This window comes from Triturus cristatus, chromosome 4_2 (genome assembly GCF_964204655.1).
Source record: "Triturus cristatus chromosome 4_2, aTriCri1.1, whole genome shotgun sequence".
In the NCBI taxonomy this organism is placed as follows: domain Eukaryota; kingdom Metazoa; phylum Chordata; class Amphibia; order Caudata; family Salamandridae; genus Triturus; species Triturus cristatus.
This window is the reverse complement of record NC_140586.1, coordinates 69883613-69898083: the sequence shown is the minus strand read 5'-3', so window position 1 is coordinate 69898083 and position 14471 is coordinate 69883613. Positions and strand designations below refer to the sequence as shown.

At 44.8% G+C, this 14471-nt stretch overlaps 1 long non-coding RNA gene across 1 annotated transcript; it reads left to right on the top strand.

Annotated features, from left to right (window-relative positions):
• The first annotated feature begins 5424 nt into the window (after nucleotides 1–5424).
• LOC146833000 (uncharacterized) lies at nucleotides 5425–12973 on the top strand. Its single transcript, XR_014960191.1, has 3 exons — nucleotides 5425–5437; nucleotides 5939–6038; nucleotides 12899–12973. It is a non-coding gene; the product is annotated as an uncharacterized LOC146833000 (long non-coding RNA).
• Nucleotides 12974–14471: the final 1498 nt, after the last annotated feature.

Here is a 14471-nt window from a genome sequence, read left to right as displayed (position 1 = left end):
TGGCTTAAGAGAACGGAATATGCGTGCACAACAAGGATTACGCTATGGTTGGATTAAAAACGGCAGAATGTTTAGGTAGCAGCAGTATACAAGCTACTCGGTTTGATTGAGGGGTGCGCGCAAGTTTAACAGACTTGAATATGCGTGCACAACGAGGATAACGGTCTGGCTAGATCGAATCCAGCAGATTGTATTAATGGCCATAAGGAACAAGGTTGGATTTTAAAGTGGAACAAGTTGACATTCAATGAAGCGGGCATAGATTGAGCTTTGCTGAATAAGATGAGTGGTGATGCGGGGGAAGTATCGAGTAGCAATTGACATTACATTCGCAAAGAAAAATTGATGGTGATGTAATGTCTGGCTAAGATAAGATAAGACGGCTATCAAAGTAATGTTATCATTATCTTTATACATAATTATAGGGGACAGGACCAGTGGCAGTCACCCGTTGGGCACGCGATCAGCTGACGCGTGCGCCTCTCAGAGATGGTTGCCGGTATGAGGGATCCATGCAACCATTTGGTAATAAAGCATTTGAATTACCTTTGAGCAAACGCTTGGCATTGACTGCTCAAGGTCGTTTTGTGGTTTTTACAAGTGGCATGTTCTTTCTTTGTTTTAATGTCATACCATCATAGGTTTGATATGAAATCTCACAAGAAGTTTATATTGGAACCCCAAGAGCCCTGAAGAAGTTGCGCGATTTTATTGCAACGAAACATGTTGGCTTCGAAATTGATTATGGTTAGACAGAAACCATTTTTAATTTGGATGGCTTACAGCACTCAATAAAGTTACGTCAAGCCAGTAAGTATTACCAAGTTTTTAACGGTGAGAATTGTTGGTTTTGATTCTCACATGGGGTCCAGTGGGCACTAACACTGACACTATGCACTAACAGTCTATGTACACTTTAGGTTTACTGTTTTTCTTTCCCTTTATTTTATTGGGCTTGAGATTTTCACAATAGAATACACATTTCTTTTTTCTTTAGATGGGGAGAAAGTAACCTATGATGATAAGTGGGTGTGCGGGTGAGTACCAGCCAGCAACCCCCTTGGTGTTACGACCGTGAGGTGCTTTCTCTCCTTTCTCACACCTTTTATTTGTAGGTGGGAGAATGATGGTATTTTGACGTTTTTTGATTATAAATTGACACATCACGACACTTTAACTACCAATAGGGATTACATATGTGAGAGGGTTGAAAAACATGGGAAACCCCTCCAGTGTCAAAGGTGTAGAGTAAGATGTGCTTTTGGTCAGGCCAGTTCTTGTTGTTAATGCGTTGAGTGGGGGGCGGCCTGGCCTTCTCTTTGCCCCTGTAGTTCCTTTTGTGTTGATGAGTTTTGTACGGCGGCTCAGCCGTGAGAGCTTTTTTCTAAACAGTTTTTAGAGGGATCATGCCACTTGCAAATTAAGCAGCCACAACTAGTGTTGATTAAGGTAGACCCCCCTTTTCCCCTTTCCATCTGAGAAACCTGGTGTTTGGTTGGTGGGTAGTTGTCATGGATAGGAATTGCCTGGCCTTCACGGATGAACAAATAGCTCTTATTCTTTCAGGCCCCTCACTCCTACCAGGTGCCCCACTAACTGGCAATTCAACAGCCAGGGAAGAGTGGGATAAGTTAACGAACACTAAGAAATGCCAAATCCGAGTAGCCCTTTACGGGGCTCTTATGACCGAATACCTCCGTGCTGGAGCCGCCCAACCTAGTTTATTGGTTAGAATTGAACCAAAAATCTTTTTAGAGGATAAACAGTTCCGAGTGGACTGGAGCTAGATAGCTAATAAGTGTACTCGGTACTGGTTAATTTTAATCATAAACACTGCCAAGAGACTGAGTGAGGAATTGCTGAGGGAAATTCTTGAACTTGAGGAGACCATTAAGAGGGACACTGCAATCACAGACGCCAAAGAACAACTGGCGCAAATCCAGGGGGACCTACTGGATTATAAAACCTACATGGTCAACCAGAAAATTAAGGGCCTGAAAAGGAACTTGGATCGTTTCTCACATGAATGGGCGTTTCCTTATGTTGAGTATAAGTATTACCAGACACCTATAGAGCAGCCTCACTTTCAGAGTTACGAAAGGGGTGGCCCAAGACAAACAAGGCGAACTCCCTCAAACTAGACATTTGATAATACCAGTAGTGAGGAGGAGGAGCCCGGGGAACAAGCTTTGGCATCAAACCAGAATAGGGTGAGATTTGCACCTGAAAATAGAAATAACGAGGACCTCGGAATTCTCTTGAGGTCTTTTTTAGGGCAAACTCACAAGGGCAACTGGGGTGGAGGGGGTCCTGCCCAAAGGGGCAGAGGCAGAGGCAGGTCCAATCCACCGACATGGCAGACATACTCCCCCCGCATCACGTGCAGCAGAGGCAGGACACACCAGTAGTGAACTTGGGTGTTGATGCGCAGCAGACCCAACCCCTTGTAACTGACATTGTGGTTAATCTGTCTAGTTAAACATTATCTCAAGACGAGTTGAGAGTACTGAATAAAGGTCTGGGCTTCGTTCCCACCGCACGTCATGATACTTTTAACTGTCGAACAGAGATATTTGAGATGATGAGAAAAATCAAGATTCATAAATTTTTCATTGAGAAAGAAAGGGATACCTTCGATGATTTTTGCTACCAATCTACACCGACCATCTGGTTTCTGCCCACCGACTTCTTCAGTGGGGCCGGAGGTCGCTGTTTTTGAACACCGGGTTTTACGCGATATTGAGGCTTTGGAACAGTCGCATAATCAGATGCACTCAAATAACATGAGTAAGAGCGATTGGACAGCTGTGAAATCGATACAAAACAATAAATCTATAACAATCAAACAAGCCGTTAAGGGCGGAGCCGTGGTAGTACTTAATACCAGCGACTACGAGGCAGAGGTCCTCAGACTATTGGGGGTTCGCAGTAACTACCAACCGTTGTCGCGGGACCCCACTCCCGAACTACAGGACACCATCAATAGCCTGGTGGTGGACGCGTTGGAGAAAAAATGGATAACGCAGAAGGAGGCAGACTTTATCATCAATCAGAAACCGCGCGTGCCGGCATTTTACATCTTGCCGAAGATCCATAAGCCCCAACGTCCACCACCAGGGCGTCCGATTGTTTCGGGTATCCAGTCAGTTTTAGAGCCTCTATCTCAATTTTCGGACTTCTTCCTAAGGGAATTAGTCATTACGCAACCCTCATTTGTGCAGGATACCACTGACATATTGAACATTCTAAAGACAGTGGAATACGATCCAGATAATCAATTTCTCGTGACGATCGACATCGAATTCCTGTACACCAGTATACCCCAAGATGAAACGCTGGTGGCAGCAGCGCGTGCTCTTGGGGGGCTGGAGTTTTGCGATACCCCACAGTCCTTTGTCCTTCAGTGTATAGAGTTGGCACTGACAACAAATTTGATTGAGTACAAGAACCAACTGTATCTCCAGGTGTCGGGGGACTTCAATGGGGGCTACATTTGCTCCCAGCCTGGCCTGCATTTATGTAGGCCAGTTTGAGGAAAATGTCATACATCATGCTTCCAACCCCTTCAAAGAGAATATTTCTCTTTGCATGAGGTATATTGACGATGTCCTCTGCATCTGGACGGGATCAGAGGACCTTTTGTCATAATTTTTCACCTGGCTTAATCTAGCAGATGATTGTCTGCGCTTTACCTGGTCCTATAGCCACACTTCTGCGGTCTATTTGGATGTAGACATTTTAGCCATGAACCACAGGTTGGTCACTAATGTTCATCACAAGCCTACTGATAGGAATTCCCTATTACATTATCGCTCGTTCCATCCACGAGCTTTGCGGACAACCTCCCGGTTGGCCAATTTTTGCGATATCGTCGCAATTGTTCCACTACTGAGAAGTTCATGGAACAATCAGAGCAACTGGTGACTAAGTTAACAGAACGAGTCTATCCCACTAAAGTTATCAAACAAGCACGTAAACGTGCATTGAACACTCCACGCAATGCATTGTTGGAAAGGAATGTGAAGCAGAAGAGTGAGTACCTTCCAGTTGTTACAACATTCGATCCACTATCAACTAAAGTGAGACAGATTGTGAGGAAGCATTGGTCCATTCTAGATACAGCTACCAACAAGGTGCCACCCCCTCCGTTTGCATTCAAGAGAGTGCCCAATCTTAAGGACAAATTGGTCCATACTCGCACCTTGACAGTACCTCAGCTATCCAACCTTTCATCTGGCCATTACCCATGTGGTGGCTGTTCAGTATGTAGCCTCACTCAGGCTACCAAAAGTGTTACCTTACAGGACGGCAGCACATGGTTTTTGAATAGGTTCAGTAATTGCAACACCACACATGTCATTTATAGATTGACATGGAATTGTCGGTTGCATTATATTGGGCTGACCTCCCGGAAGGTAAAGTGCGTATTCAAGAACACCTCAGCACCCTTAAGGCAAAACAATTGACGACTCGGCTAGTACAACACTTTCAAGAGAAACAACGTGGCTTCAGGGATCTGAGGTGGACTGTTCTTGAGAGGGTTATTGGCGAAACTTATAACATTGAATCCATTTTAGCGAGGAAAGAAGCGAAATGGATTTCCTCTGAGAAAGCTGACCAGGTGGGATTGAACGATTCCATTGAGTGGAATAAAATCAGTAGACACTAAGACCCTCTGGGGAGTTTGTTGCTTATGTGTTCTTTTCCACTCTGTATGGAGTGTTCATTATCACAGGGACTCATGACCACATGCATTAGGGTTGGGCCTGTTGCGCATTAGCACACATTGTTGTTGTTAAAAACGGACAGATACTGTGAATAATCTACATATAGCTGTTGGGTCTTACTTATGCTGAGATATCGTTCATACATGGGAACCCAGTGAATTTGTTAAGTTGTGTGTAATCCCTGTTAGGACCGCTGGTTAGGACAGTGACATAATTTCTCGTGCCCCTCGTGGACACGTAATGAGGAGGTGTGTTTTTAAAGACACTGGTGGCTTTTGGAACATCGTTTGACATACTTTGAAAGGGGCTCCCTATGTGATATGGGCAAGGGGCTGCCTTTTGAAGTGCTCTTTTGACAACTTCTTATAGCTATATACATATGTATAATGGTGGGATTGTTCACGCCTAATTTGCGGAAAATGGTTGTTTCACTTTGTCTATATCCCTTTGTTTTATTTTATATAAAGGGGTTGAAGGACTTTGACTGGTTTAAATAAAGTCTTTAAGAACATATACTTGACATTGATTTTCAATGTCTTTCACCAACTTCCTGCTCCATTACAAGATGGCCGCCGGTTTGGTGCCTGGAGTGAGTGGTTAGCACGCATAGCATTCATGCTGAATATGGGCGTGTTTGTTTCCTTATTAAGGGAGCATGAGAGTGAGCTCGTCGACGGAGCGATACAAAACGCTGGCGGGACGCGGTAGCGGTAAGGAGGGTGCTTGAGGGCATGTGTGATATGAGGCAGAAGCGATATACGAGTCACTTGCTTTGAATGAGGGGTGTGTGCTGGCTCAAGAGAACGGAATATGCGTGCACAACAAGGATAACGCTATGGTTGGATTAAAAACGGCAGAATGTTGAGGTAGCAGCGGTATACAAGCTACTCACTTATATTGAGGGGTGCACGCAAGTTTAACAGACTTGAATATGCGTGCACAACGAGGATAACGGTCTGACTAGATCGAATCCGGCAGAATGTATTAATGGCCATAAGGAACAAGGTTGGATTTTAAAGTGGAACAAGTTGACATTCAATGAAGCGGGCATAGATTGAGCTTTGCTGAATAAGATGAGTGGTGATGCGGGTGAAGTATCGAGTAGCAATTGACATTACATTCACAAAGAAAAATTGATGGTGATGTAATGTCTGGATAAGAAAAGCGCGCTATCAAAGTAATGTTATCATTATCTTTATACATAATTATAGGGGAAAGGACCAGTGGCAGTCACCCGTTGGGCACGCGATCAGCTGACGCGTGCGCCTCTCAGAGATGGTTGCCGGTATGAGGGATCCATGCAACCATTTGGTAATAAAGCATTTGAATTACCTTTGAGCAAACGCTTGGCATTGACTGCTCAAGGTCGTTTTGTGGTTTTTACAAGTGGCATGTTCTTTCTTTGTTTTAATGTCATACCATCATAGGTTTGATGTGAAATCTCACAAGAAGTTTATATTGGAACCCCAAGAGCCCTGAAGAAGTTGCGCGATTTTATTGCAACGAAACATGTTGGCTTAGAAATTGATTATGGTTAGACTGAAACCATTTTTAATTGGGATGGCTTACAGCACTCAATAAAGTTACGTCAAGCCAGTAAGTCTTACCAAGTTTTTAACGGTGAGAATTGTTGGTTTTGATTCTCACATGGGGTCCAATGGGCACTAACACTGACACTATGCACTAACAGTCTATGTACAGTTTAGGTTTACTGTTTTTCTTTCCCTTTATTTTATTGGGCTTGAGATTTTCACAATAGAATACACATTTCTTTTTTCTTTAGATGGGGAGAAAGTAACCTATGATGATAAGTGGGTGTGCGGGTGAGTACCAGCCAGCAACCCCCTTGGTGTTACGACCGTGAGGTGCTTTCTCTCCTTTCTCACACTTTTTATTTGTAGGTGGGAGAATGATGGTATGTTCACGTTTTTTGATTATAAATTGACACATCACGACACTTTAACTACCAATTGGGAGTACATATGTGAGAGGGTTGAAAAACATGGGAAACCCATCCAGTGTCAAAGGTGTAGAGTATGATGTGCTTTTGGTCAGGCCAGTTCTTGTTGTTAATGCGTTGAGTGGGGGGCGGCCTGGCCTTCTCTTTCCCCCTGTAGCTCCTTTTGTGTTGATGTCCTTCAAACTAGACCTTCTTTTCTTCCCAAAGTGGTTACCTCTTTCCACATAGGACAGACCATCACTTTGCCCACCTTCTTCCTGCCCCTACATCCTTCCAAGGATGAGGAGAGGCTCCACCGTCTGGATACAAAACGTGCGTTATCATTTTATCTGGATCGCACAAAACAATGCCGGGTGGACGATCAACTCTTTGTTGGCTATGTGGGCGCCAAGAAAGGTCGGGCCGTGCAAAAACTGACCATCTCTCGATGGGTCGTCCTTTGCATTAAGATCTGTTACTCCTTGGCAAAAAAAGGAGCCTCCGATAGGACTCCGCGCCCATTCCAACAGGGCGACGGCACCCACTACTGCTTTGGGACGTGAAGTCCCCCTCTGTGATATCTGCCAGGCAGCCACGTGGGCATCACTGCACATGTCCACTAAACATTACTGCCTGGATAGCCAAGTACGGAGAGACGGCTTCTTTGACGGTTAGGTTCTCCAGGACTTTCTGGTGTGAACTTAGTTCGCAGACCCACTTCCGGGGTCGGTATTGCTGGGATACCTATTCTAAGGTAAGGAATCCATAACTAATAGTCTCTTTCAGATTAACAAGTTACTTACCTTCGGTAACGATATATCCGTAAGAGACATATATAAGTTATAGATTCCTTATCGCCCCACCCATCTTCCCCATTCTGCGAAATGACTTCTAGAGTAAGGGACTCCCTATCAGGGCCCTAGGTTTGTGCACCAGTGGTCAGTGTCATGCATGGCTCTGCGCTTCAGGCGATGAATGTCGTGACAAAGAACTGACGTCAGCGCTCAAGGGTGACGTCTAAGTAGATACGGCGACGTCATCCCGCCGATCACGATACAGACGACGAACACGGAGTCGACCGACGGCACCTACCGATGCTCAGGGGTACTGCTGAGAAAAAATTCTCCTGATCCAGTTTGACGCCGAGGGGTAATTCAAAGGTAAGGAATCTATAACTAATATATTAATTCAGGAACAATGAAAAAAGCTACAGCTCAGGAACAAGGAATAACAATAGCTCGAAACTCTGGAGACAAGGATATCAAAAGCTCAGGAAACAAGGGTCAGTCTCACTGGTACACAGCTACAATGATCAACGCTGGACTGAAGGGAGCTGGGGCTTAAAAAAGTTCACAGCAATCATATGCATCAGGTGTGAGCAGGCTAGCAGCAGCCAGCCACAGGTGAGCTGAATTCCTCCACCCATCCTTGGCCTGCAGGGGTGGAGATGGAGCAGTGAGCAGGGAATTATAGGTAATGGAGTTTCCAGCATGAGCAGACTGACTTCCACAACCCAGCAAGGATTGGGAATGGATTTCAATTCCCAAATAGTGTCCAAATTGCTGGAAGTCAAGATATGCATGCAGGGGAGTGTCTAGAAGGTTAGTAGAACACAGGAAAGTCACACTATGCGGTCCCCTGGTGGTGTGACAGTTTTCTCCTGGGAGGCACTTCAGACCTATTCAGTGCTAATTACTGTCTGGGAGAAGCTAGACAATTAATGCAAATTAGCCTCTACGGCTTTCAATGAAGGAAAAGATAACTTTCTTAAAGTTACTTTTCCTTCATATTTAATAAAAATCTGACTTCATCATTGAATTAGATTTTATTAGCTATTTAAAATAGTGGTTTAATTATATTCGTCCTGCTCCCATTCCCGAGATAGAGTATTAGTATTTTAAACTGTACTATAGGGTTTTACACATTTAACAGCTAGGCCTGCCACAGTGAAAATTAAGTTTGGGTGCTAGTCACTTTAAGAACATGTTAAAATTACATTTCTACATATACTACTTTTAAACACCATGCACACTGCTTTGTGGACTATGTTTTTACAGTGCCACAGTTAGGCTACAATGACAGGCCTACTGCCATGTTTGCACTGCCACTGTAGTGGGTGTCACTATAGGTGCTGTAGTCCACTAGTGGTATTTAACATCCAGGCCCTTAGTATACATTGTACCATATAATAGAGGCCTATAGTCAAGTTCAATATGCTAATGATGTGCATGCCAATACAGCCAACTTTAAGAGGGAGCACAGGCAATCTACTACTGGTTAGCAGGGGTAAAGTGCACATAGTTCTAAAGCCAGCAAAATATAGGGTCTAACAAAAGGCAAAAGCTCTATGGTGACCACGCAGAAAAAGGTGGATTTCACACAATGTGCTTTCAGAACCCTAAATTGTACAATTATCCCTTCTTGGATCACATGCTTTGTGAATTTGTCCTCAAGAGTGACAGACAGAGTTATGTATAGCTCTGTACTTAGAATTTTAAGATCCGATTCTCGCCCCCTTTTTGCCTACTCTGGTGCTAAACTCCTGAGCAACATGTGATTTCTAAGGCATAAGTCTACGCTACCCCAGTAAGCAATGTGGCCAGTTGAATGCAGAAGCTCTGCCTTTTTAGGTCTCGCCAGAGCCAGTGCATGTGGTGCTCTGGCGAGACTTTTAGTAATTGGGGCTTCAAAAAGCTCACCACACGCTTTTTTACTTGTGGCCTAGAGTTTGCGGTTACGCACGCAGCCGCCATCTGGCTTTCCTCGTCATGGCTCATTAAACGCATCGTTCGGGGGCACCCCGCGCGATCGCTATCACTTTCACTTAAACGCGCCTCTCTCCTCGCCCACTCACTCGTGTGTTTTCAGTCGCAGTTGCAGCGTTTTTTCTTTCCCCTTCCACCTACAACTCAGATTGGGTACTCGATAGAGTAGAAGGCAAGAAGCATCTGCTTGCGCCGCTGTTGCAGCCCTACTTCTGCCGGTACTGCGACCAGCTTCACTCCCTGGAGTGTGTTTCTAATGAGGTCACTGCCCTGTCCCTGGTGTACATTGTTAAACCAGAGGCATATGTAACCACGTTTGATAAATTATTTTTAAATATAATGAAAAAAACAACGCTGACATACTGGCACGAACGTCAAGCAAATTTTAATTTACAGAGTACCCGCTTCGATGCCCCCTTTAAGAAAAAACACAGATTTTTCACAATCGCTAACATTAATGGCAGCACCATCATTCTGGAAGTTGTGGCAGCACCGCTGACCCTATGCATGATCTTGGTGTCTGTGGCGCTGACACTCTGTGATATTCGTCTAACAGTGTGTGATCTTAGATGAACACGGCACCTCTCCCCAGCCCAGGTCAGCGCTCAGAGAACATGCAGGGTCTCCTCCGGCAAGCCCCCACAGCGACCCTAATTTTACTCAGTGGTGTAGCAGATACTATATGAGGCTCTGCCACCATGTGTGATCCTGGTGTCTGTGAATCCACCTGTCTAATCTCTAACAGTGTGCTCTGTCACTGTGTGATCTTGGTGTTTGTTGCTGTCTGTTCGTGGTATCTATGAGCGTTATACCGTGCCTGATCTTGAGTTCTGTGCAGCTGACGCTATGATCCTATCCTGTTGACAGTATCTGTGATCTTGGTATCTGTACGTGATCTTCGTCTAGCAGTGGGTGATCTTGGTGTTTGTGACCCTCACTTTGAGTGTTGTTGTGTTTTCTATTAAGCTGACGCTATGTGTGATATTCGTCAGTTTTGCTCTACTACTGTGTGATCTTGGTGTTTGCACCTCTGTTTCTTGGAATCTGTACAGCTTACAGTATTCATCAGTGAAGCTGACAGCGCGTGTGACCTTAGTGTATGTGCAGCTAACACACTACATTTGATCTTGGTCTTGCAGTGTGTGATCTTGAGTGTCTGTGACTCCCACTGAATATACGCACTTCTATTCAGCTGCCACTCTGTCTGATCTTGGGCTGAGATCTGCGTCTGGCTGTGTGTGATCTTGGTGTCTGTGACTCCCATTTGTATACTCATTTCTATGCAACTGAGACTCAGTGTGATCTTGGGCTGAGATCTGCATCTAGCAGCCTGTGATCTTGGATGAAGCCAACACCTCTCCCAGCCTGGTACCGCGGCGCTATGACAGCACATAGATCTGACCTGCTTGCGGTACCTCGGCGCTACTACAGGACACAGATCTGACCTGCTTGCGGTACCCCTGCGCTATGATCGCACACAGATCTGACCTGCTTGCAGTACCGCTGCGCTATGACCACACACAGATCTGACCTACTTGCGGTACCTCGGCGCTATGACAGCACACAGATCTGACCTACCTGCGGTACCGCAGCGCTATGACAGGACACATATCTGACCTGCTTGCGGTACGCATAGCCAATAGGTCTCGCCTTTGGAACCTTATAAGTGTTTAGTCATGCAACAGTTGATGTTGTTGCACCAAGGATATTGTGCTGCATAGCCAAATACTTATAAGGTCCCAAAAGCGAGACCTATTGGCTATGCCAATGCTTGTTTACTAAGTATTTAATTATGCAATTTTAGTAACCGTTTCAGTTCCCATAACTACCCTCTTAATCCCACTGTTTTTTTTACTTTAGGATTAAAAGAATCGGTGATATGGCATCACTGAAACCTTTATTGCACTGGCTGCGCTTATGGACAACGCTGCAGCTTTCTGATTATTGCAACTCCCTAAAGGAGGTGTTGAACATTGGTGGTGCTAAAAGCCTCTCCTGGTTCAAGCATGTTGCGAGTTGGTTTACAACTCTTGGTATGACAGAACTATGGAAGAACCCAGAGAATGCAAATAGAGAGAATTGCTCAAAGTTGAAGATCAGGTATTGGGCGGCTGTGGATGAACGTTATGTTACCAGGCCAGCAAATGGCCAACTAACTTCCCAGTTTTTCTGTGTCAAGCCATGGCCCTCCTTTGAAATCTTTCTGGATCTAATCACGCCACCGCTTGCAAAAAGCCTATATGTTAGATTTAGGTATGGTAACCTTCTAGTGCGGTTCTCTAGCGATCAGACTGCGGGATTATCTTTAGAACCTTGCCCTGCATGTGCTAAAACTTTAGAGACAAAAGAGCACATTCTTTTTTCTGTACAAAATTAGGGGTGGGCGGAATTTGCGGAATTAACCTTCGCAAATTATCGCGAGAATGTTTAAAATTATCGCAAACAAGCAGAAATATCGCGAAGATGCGGAAGTTTTTTTCCGGCACGTTCGCGAGATTTTCTGCATGGTTGCGGGTCGCCAACTTACCCATGTGGTTGCTTGCGGGCGCGGCCATCTTGTTTTGAGTTGTTCTCGCGGTGCATGATCGCGAGAAGAAAGACGTGATCGCGCGACGCATGACGTCACTGCGGGCGCGAACTGTCGCGAGACAGCGCAAATGGCTAAAAACAATACAACATCTCATGGAGAACGCGACCGGATCAAGAAAACTTGTCAGCGAACGCAGGGATTCAGGTAAGGCGATCGCGCGCGCGCGAGAATGTATCATTTTACAGCGCGAGCAAGAAACAAATTATCGCCAAGCTGCGGAAACCGGAATTTTTGACATTTTCGCGCTCTCCGCGGAACGCAAAAATGTCAAATTATCGCAATTTCCGCGAACGGAACGAAATTTTTGCCCAGGCCTATACAAAATACAAAAAGATCCGTAAGAGATGGATACGACCGACCTGCTTAAACATTGGAGTTAGGCAACATCAGGTTGCCTTCAGAATCCTGAAAACTGATACCACAGGACCAATAGTTTACGCGGTCAGTCGTTTCCTATTCTCGTTCTGGATCACACGGGAAACGCTTCTGCATACCGATGGTGCCGATTCTTAATTCTAAAAATTAAAACCCCATGATTCAAAATGATTTGCCGGCTTAAATGAATTGTACGCTCTAAGCAAAAACCTTTTTATTATTGTTCCCCTAGTGTCGTGCTCTTCAATTGTATGTTGTTTTATATGCGATTATTTCCATAAATGTGTTGATAAATGCTTTTAGAATTTTTAACTATGCACTTTTTTAAAATGTTTTTAGACATGCCTAATGACCTTTTCTTAATTGTTCAAATACTTTTAAAAACTAGTAGTATGCGTACTTGCATTTGTATACTTTGATGGTTTTAAAACAAACTGAATAAAGTTATTCGAGAGTATCAGTAACCCTTTCCATTTTATTTTTTGTTGTTTTCTTCTTACAGTACGACAAGTTGCCACAACAACTTGAGCTTGCTTTGTATTTTGCCATTGGCTGATGTACATCATGTCAGTAGCCGGAGTGCTCCCAGTGTATTTATAAATAAAAACTGTCAGCTACCATTTAGCCACAAGACTATATTTATGCTAACTTTGATGCCTTTTGCTCATATGTCTCAAAGCTAAGAAACGCTGCATTCACTAACAAAATATTATGCTATTTTTTGACTGTTTTTTAATCTACTTTTTAGTTATTTATATATGTTTTAATGTGATTTTATTGGCTTGTTTTAGTTCGGCCAAAAGGATATGTGTCTTGAGGCCCCCTTCTTTTGAGAATTTTAAATTGCGTTCGAAATGAAAACAAATTCTGCCAAGCTTTTTTTTAACGATTCCCGGCTGTTGATGTGTTGACATTGAAAGCACTTTACACCACCCTCTTGTTGCGCGAAGCCGCGAAAGTGCTGCAGAGGGACCAGAGAGAAGGAAAAGGATGATATGGAGGCAGCAGCTTCCCGAGTAGATCATGGTGTTCTCATGCATGAGCCATCGAAGCTTCCCTAGCTGGCAGAATGTTGAACCTCTCCCACGCCTGGCGAGGATGCCTTCAAGTGGAAACCCAGTGTTGTTGTACTGCATGGTCGAGCTGTGCACATCACAGCTCTGTTGATAACATATGATGGTGAGATGAGACCATATTGACAAGAAGCACACACACTCCTGGAGAAAGCAGGAGGGGACTACGCAGGTAATAGGGACAGGTGCATCAATGTATGGACTGTCGTTACCAGGGACCTCAGATGTGAGATGGATATGTGCTGGTAATTGGGGCATGTGCATCAATCTATAGACTTCCAAGATCAGGAATCTCAGGTGTGAGAGCGTGAAGTGTGCAGGTAAAAGGGGCAGAAGAATCAAAGTTTAGACTGCCATTTCCGAGGACATCTGCTGTGAGAGAGTGGACTGTGAAAGTAATAGGGTCAGGTGCATCAATGTAAAGAGTGACCTCACCAGAGACAGCAGGTGTGAAATGGGGCCGAGGAGGTAACAGGAAGGGGAACAGGACAGTTTTAGAGAGCGGGCTTCGCAGGTAACAGAGAGGGGTGCATCAATCTTTAGAATGACATTACCAGGGACAGTGGGTGTTAGACGGGGCTGTGCAAGAAAAAGGTACGTAAGCATCTATATACTGACATTACCAATGACGTCAGATGTGAGAGAGTGGACTGTGCTGTTAACAGGTACAGGTTCCTGAATCCACGGAGCGACATTGCCATGGCCATCATGTGAGATAGCGCAGGCTGTGGACGTAACACGACATCAGAGGCGCAGCTAGAGCCAAATTTCGGGGGGCTAAGAAAAAATGTCGGGGAGGCCTGAATCTTTTAAGCCATAGGCAGAGTGGAGCTGCAGGGGCTCTTAGAAGGGGTGAAACAACAGCGAGGCCTCATTAACATGCAAATGGTCTTTTAAAGACCTGTGAAGTGCTCGGGTGCGGCTGTGTGTGCGCCGGGAAGCTGTCTCAGCCCGGGCTGCCACACGCGAAGGTGGGGGGCTGAAGCCCTGTGAGTCCAATGG